Genomic DNA, 7,265 nt, shown 5'->3' with positions numbered 1-7,265 from the left:
TCAAGGAGCTCCGTGCTGAAGCCAAGTCTCCCTGCTCAGTGTTGAAGACTTGACAGTAGGGCAGTCCACGGCCTTTCCTTTTGTTACGGACAGACTGTGCCTGAGATCCAAAGGTAGCCCTGATTGCCGCTCATCGGTAACTGTAGATCCCAGCAATGCAATGAAAGAGAAACAGATCTCAGCCCCACTGTGCATTTTTCCAGTGCCTCATATTCCTCCGTCTTTGATAAGGAGTTCTTATTGTACACGGCTGCTAATTCTTAAAAGATGAATGCCCAAGACTTCTCTGTCAGTCTGCCAGTCCTCTCCCTACAGTGCGCCATTCACGTAAACAACATAGCTCATGCAATTGATTACTACTTACACATCATTAATGTTTTATAAGATCCAAAAATCATAGTTTGAACATTTTATCTCCCCTTTACATGCCCCAGAAGCTCAACACCATTCACCTCCTCAAAGAACTTAACCTACATAAAAAGGAAGTTAGGAAATACCTAGTTTGAAGGAATTTGTCAGTATCTTACAAATCAAATCTGTGTACAGCACACAGAAAGTGATGCCTATGTCAGCTATGGATGCAATCAGTAATTTCTCTATACATTGGCACATGGCTTGATAAAACTACTGAAACTTTTGGGGGTCTGTTTACCTACCAGCAGTTAGTAACTTGCAGTGCCATTGTGAGAAAAATGATCAATACATATCACAAGTCTTTTCTTCATTAGCTCCTGTACACATACATTTATTTTGAAGTATTTTCTTTTCTCCATCACGAGAAACAAATGCAATGAGGTTCCTCTGGAGCAGGGGTGACATGGCCGTGTGAGTGTTGTTGGCTCTGTCTTAAGTCCTTCCTGCTGTGGTTCTGAGACCTGGCAAAGCAAAGCTCAAATAAACACAGCTGTTTCTATGTCCCTTCTGAGGTGGCGTGGCTGTCTGCGTCAGCCTCCCTTTAGAACGAGCAGAGCTCTTTTGGTACATGGAAACGTTTCAGCTTTAAAATGAGGTCAGAAAGTCACAAGAGTGCTCATGTATTCCATAAAACACCCGCACAGTGAAAGGTGCAAGCTCAAAGGCAGACGGTCCAAGCCCGAGACAGAGACGATGCTTCCATCCCAAGGACCGTGAGACGAAAGGAAGCACCTGCGCAGTAGGACTGACTTCGCCTCCCAGCCTTTGCAACTTCAGGCCCACGTCCTGTCTATGGACAAGAGGGAGTCTGACGAAAAGGAAACAAATATAGAATTTAAGAGTAACAAAAGCCAGCAGTGACCCTAAAGGGTTATGGAACGTACATTCAGTTTATAACTTATGATACCTAATAGATAATACATAACCGAATGGAAGGTTTGTGTTCAGGAAGGATCAATCCCCAGAACCCACATGGAAAATAAACCAACACACAGAGGTACACATCTGTACTCCTGGTATTCCTAAGGCGAGATAGGAGGCAGAGACAGGAAGGAAAGTCGCCCCAAACTCCGTGGGTTAGCTAGCCTGGAGTATACAGCCCAGAGAGAGACCCTGTCTCAACAAGGTAGATTAAGATAACTGACTCCTGACCGTTATTCTCTGATCTTTATACACTCACTATGGCAGATGTGAATCCTCTCCACCATACACACAGAAGGAACCAAGGGAGGGAGGGAGAGAGAGAAGGAGGGAAGGAGGAATGGAGGGAAAGAGGGAGGGAGGGAGGGAGGGAGGGAAGAAGGAAGGAAGGAAGGAAGGAAGGAAGGAAGTAAGGAAGGAAGGAAGGAAGGAAGGAAGGAAGGAGGCAGGCAAGCCTTAATCTGAACTGACAGGGTCAAATTTGTACCCCCGAATGAGCCATTACCTATGAGTTAGCTTCAGCACAGAGTGGAGGCAGTCTTGTGCCCAAAGGCAGTTATATCAAGAAGAGATATAACTGATATAACTGTCAGTTATAGGATGAGTGTGACAAAAATGATCATTGTATAAAATTTGTATTACCATCCTGCATGAAAATTAAGAGGGTAGATACTATTTAAAGCCTTCTCTACATCAAAAAGTCTTGAACATACTGTGACTTAAGCGAAGACTCCATGCCACAGGCATAAACCTTAAAAATTATGTAGAAGGTGACACCAAGGGCGGCGAAAGGTAGCAACAGAGAACCTTCTGTGTCACATTGGAGTGTCTAATTGATAAGACTCAACAAGAGGTTCCTGAGGTCCGACTCTGTCATGTCCCCATGAATAAGTTCTATTTTGGGAAAAAATCCCATCTCAAGTCAAGGCAAAATTTGACATAAAAATTCAAGTCCATTTATAATCTTTATTATTTTGAACTCATGGGAATATTTAAATGGCTTACTAAAGAATCAGTTATGATTTTGATCAGCATACACTTGGCTAGGTTATGATGTTATATGGTATGAACAAGGTACAGTTGTGCTTTTATTTTATCTAGAAAACTGATTTTCAAGTGATGTGGCATTAAGGTGTTCATGGAAGGGACTGTCATCCTGCCCCTCTTTTTCCCTACATGAGTGGTTGATGGAACCTGTAAAGGTTTGCTTGGCTTGTGCAAGATCAAGAAGATCATAAGTGTGTATTTAAAAGCCATCTATGAGAGCGCCATTCCCAGCACTTGGATCTCCTTATGTCCGGATGCTGAGGTTCTAAACAGGCTGCTCTAGATGGATATGTGTTGCTTCCCAGAAGACAGATTATAAACACTGAGTCTGAAAATTTGCCTCATTGTCCTTCAAGTAGTCTAACTAATTTAATATAGAAATTCATCTCACAATTTACATTAATTAAATAGGCAAAAGTTTGTATATATCTAAACAAATTGTTTTTCAAGCCAAGCTATTTTCTCATTTTGTGACCCCAACATTTAGCATCCTTCATTGAACCAGGATCTATCCCCTATAACTTGCACCCACAGATCATTCTCAGTCTGAGGCACAGAAGACTATGGGCCATAAGCATTGCTTCTCCTATGGTTTGTCCTGTGGAAATATAACAGACTTGGCAGAGTTACTGCTTCCCCTTAAATTCAATGTCTGTAAATTCATGCCATTCTAACGCACGAACCTTTGTGTTTCCATAAAAGACTCCCTTTCAAAAGGCTTATTGTTAAGCACAAACTATTCAGGAACTTTAGTACAAACCAGAAAAATGAAAGCAAGGAGGCAGGACTTGAGGCACCCTGAGAACCTCATCTCTGTCAGAAACCCATCTCTCTCCTCCATGGAGATAAAATGTGGCCACAGCTCACATGAGTTAAGGGAATTTAGACCAGACAGCAGGGGACAGATGCAAAGGAAATAGGTATCATGGTGGCTTTTTGTTTTCATGTGATTCATTCTTTCACAAAACAGTAGGGGTCTGGAAAATACTGGAATCAGATTCAGTTCCTCAAGGCAGTTAACAACCTCAGATTTTTACTGGAGTGTATAACACAGTTTCATCTAGTAGATCCAGGATGGATTATTGATCTTTTAAACTATAAGGGAGAATTTAAGTTTGGGGAGTGAGACGATTTTGTTTCAGCCGTTGCTATTTGGCTAGAACCAAGATGAGTCCTGTAAAGCGATGCGCATGCTTAATATGTGCAGCTATCCTCAGCACACGTGGAAGACTCAGTCCTCCCACCCCTGCAGAGACTCACATCAACAGGTGATTAAATAACCAAGATAAAGTCATGTAGCATTTGCATAAGGCACATAAAACTCCAGTATACTTTTATCAATGGGTTACTTATACTACTCATTAAGATGCAGATGTTATATAAATGAGGGCTGTGCTTTTAAAGATCTGGTAGCCAACAAAATGCTTCCACATGCTCAGTACTGAATCAACCTTTCTCCAAATACTTTCTCTGCTTGGTTGGTTGAGCAGCCGATGCAGAGACCACAAATCTTGAGGTCACTCTCTTTGTAAAATGCTTAAATAAGTGAATGAATAATTGAATGATGGGATTAAAATATGCTCTTTTGGAATACATCCCTCATCTTCCTTCTGTATATTGGTTTCCCCTTCTTCTGACCTACAAAGAATGTTGCCGTTGAGTCAGAACCTCTTCATACACATTGTTGTTTGAAAAGAGAGACTTTCAGTAATGCCAGTCATCCAGTGTAACCTGAAACCACCAAGAGAAGCCTGAACGGCGCTTGCCTTTCTTATCATATCTTATGCTGCTTAAGGTACCTGTGCATAAGACAAGACACACACAGTGTTCTTTATCTTCGAGGAGCTTGCAGTCTAGATGGTTAGAGAAAAATGAAATCCAATGTGCCATTATAAATGACATCTGTCATTATTTCTGTGGGAGAAAGAACAGGCTGAAACTGTGTACACTGGGACTGGGTGCTCATTCCCTTTGGTGTCATATCAGAGAAACAGTGACTAATTCACATCTTCATGGTGATATTCATGTCACTTATGCCCAGGTTTCATTCCCAGACCTTCTAAATTATGATGAATTTGTCTATCAAATCCTTTTTATTGAAAATTCTGAATTATACAGAAGTTATAGCTTTTAAATGAAAATGTATGTAACCATTCTCTAGTCATGGAAAATAAGTTAGTGGTAGTTGTGATAAATTTTAAATTTTTACAAAAACACTACATAGTTTATGTAGAAAAGTCAGAAAAGGCAAAAAAACTTAACCTTAGCCACTATGTGCCTCAAGCATAAACTGAATTCATGGAAAGACTCCTCCATTTTTCCAAAGATTTACTTTACTTTTATTTGAGTGTTTATGTATGTGGATCTATGTGACACTTTGCCACTTGTGTGTGGGTACTTATGGAATTCATAAGAGAGCATTGAAGAACCTGGAGTTATGGACAGCGGCGAACAGCCAATGTGGGTGCTGTGTTAAAAAATGGACTTGGGTCCTTGAAATGGCAACAAACATTTTTACCCACTGAGCCATTTCTTCAGTCCTGTATTCCCCACCTTTCACTGCCTTTTAAAATTACCAACAACCTTTAAAAGATAAAGTTGCAAATTTGTTCATAAAAAAATATAGCCAGAAGTTACAAGACAAACGGTTGAAACTGTATTCCTTTCTGCCCTCAATTCACCTTCCACACGGCTTTTTGTTTTCTCTCATTGCCTTGGCAGCTGATTCTCTCATTGTCTCTACTTTTAGCTCTACTGGGGTTGACTAATTAGATTAGATTCTCAAAATTTTGAACTTGAAATTTCTGGGGGACTTTATTTTATGTGGGGGTTTTATTCACTAATTATTGAGAATGAGGTCCCAACTTTCCCAGAAGCTAGGTTCTTGCTTCTACTGGCCTGCCTGTAGCTGACAGGAATCTCAGAAAGTCACTTATATTCTCTGGCTCTAAGCTTATTTGTTTATGAAATGTTGGCAGTCAACTAACAGCCTCCCCCGCCACCCCACACCATGGTTCTAAAATTTTACAATTTGTGGGATCTTGGGAAATGAACAGCTCCCATTTAGCGTGCTCAGGGAAAAGAAGGGAACTAATACAGGGCCATCTGCAATGTCCCAGATACCGAACTTGCTGTTTCTTTTTACTTCATTATCAATGACTCACATTGCACACCTTTCAGGGATTCAAGATACCGTCTCTCAGAAACAATGTCATTAATTAACGATGTATTCACTGATGTGTCCATGACAACTTACACCGATTCATTGAGAGCCAAGGGTTGATCTTCCAACCTCACACTGAGTGTCATCAAGCAGTCAGCGGAAAGTGCCCACGGCAAAAGAATTTACATCATGAAAGTCAGCAAATACTGCAAATCAGGATTTGTCTTTCTTCTTTTCCCAGAAGAATAAGTGTGCAGGACAGCGTTACTGGAACGAGCCTTTGACTGCTAGCATTAAGAAAACCAGCAACCAAGAAAGGAAAAAATTGATCAGAAGACACGTCACAGGAGGGGAGAGTGACGCATGGCTACAGATAGCAGTTGTGTTTCGTGGGTTTTCAGCAATCTAGGGGAGTTTAAATATATTCACTGTAATAAATGTCAGAATCCAGTGTTGAAGCAGTTGAGTACAACCTGGACAACTGTACTCAACAGTTGTATGTATTGTCTTCTGATTGCTTGGGGGAACTGTCCCATGTATATTTTCAATTTGCTGATTTTTTGTTATATGATTGTATTATGATAAATCATGGCTTTGAAGTAAATTATATGATGAATTATATAAGTCCTCATAGAAAATTACAAAACCCAGAGATAATCTTTGGAACTTTGGTACAGACAACTCAACAGCAATTCATTGGTCACATTGTGAAATTCTGTAGATGGTGATGTGAATATCAATTCTCTGCAACATGCTAGAACTAGGCTCATGTATACTCAAGCATTCATGTAACTCAAACTGTAGAATGTATGTGTTTGTGTGTGTGTATGTCTGTCTGTCTGTCTGTCTGAGAGAGAGAGAAAGAGACCTGAAGTATTAAATGTGAACACTTTTATCCAGAGATGTTGGTTAGATATAATGCAAGAGCCTTTATTCACTCAATATAAAAACAAATCAAGATTTATAGTAAATGATTGTTACATTTTATTTTCCAGTAATACTGAAATACAAGCTAAGCAAAATTATCTTTCAGCGTGGTGTTATCAATACCGTCTTTTTGATATTTCTGTTCCATAGAAAGTGAAAAATTTGAGTCAGGCATAGCAAATTCTGACATGTAAAGGAGGCTCCATATTTCATGAAAGAAAAGTCAAGCACTGGTTGTGAAGTTCTGTTCTGTGACCTTTACTGTGTTCTGTCATTGTCATCATTTCCTGTCCAATGTCCTGTGACTTTCAGGGCAATGGGTTAAATATTTATATGTAGAAACCAGATACACCTTTTAAAACATGATGTTGGTTCCAACTGTCATTTCACTCCTCTTGGTTTCTGATAGTTTAGAGATGTTTTCTAGTCAAGATTTATAAGGAAATGGATAGCCAGAGTCCAGTCTGGTATCATGATGACTTTATTTCAGTCACTGGCATGAACATATTGAACTTAGTAAAGTCTTTTAAAGTAAGTCTACCAGACATGATAGGAAAACTGTCTAGAGTTTTTCTGCATGTTCTCTAGCTCACCGGTGAATAATTCAGAAGATACGGTGCTGGTTACTCCCTTCATATTGGTAAAATTATGTCTGTAGTCCGCCTTTTGGCCCCCCCCCCCCCCCCCCGTCTGTAACCTCAAGCAACTATTGAATTTTAAGCAAATATCGGGCTTTCAGCATTGCCTTCTTGTGTGTTTGCACAGTAGACGGTTAGGTCATCTCTTGCTGTGT

This window comes from Myodes glareolus, chromosome 10 (genome assembly GCF_982192425.1).
Source record: "Myodes glareolus chromosome 10, mMyoGla1.1, whole genome shotgun sequence".
NCBI classification, from domain to species: Eukaryota; Metazoa; Chordata; class Mammalia; order Rodentia; family Cricetidae; genus Myodes; species Myodes glareolus.
This window is presented reverse-complemented; position numbering follows the sequence as displayed.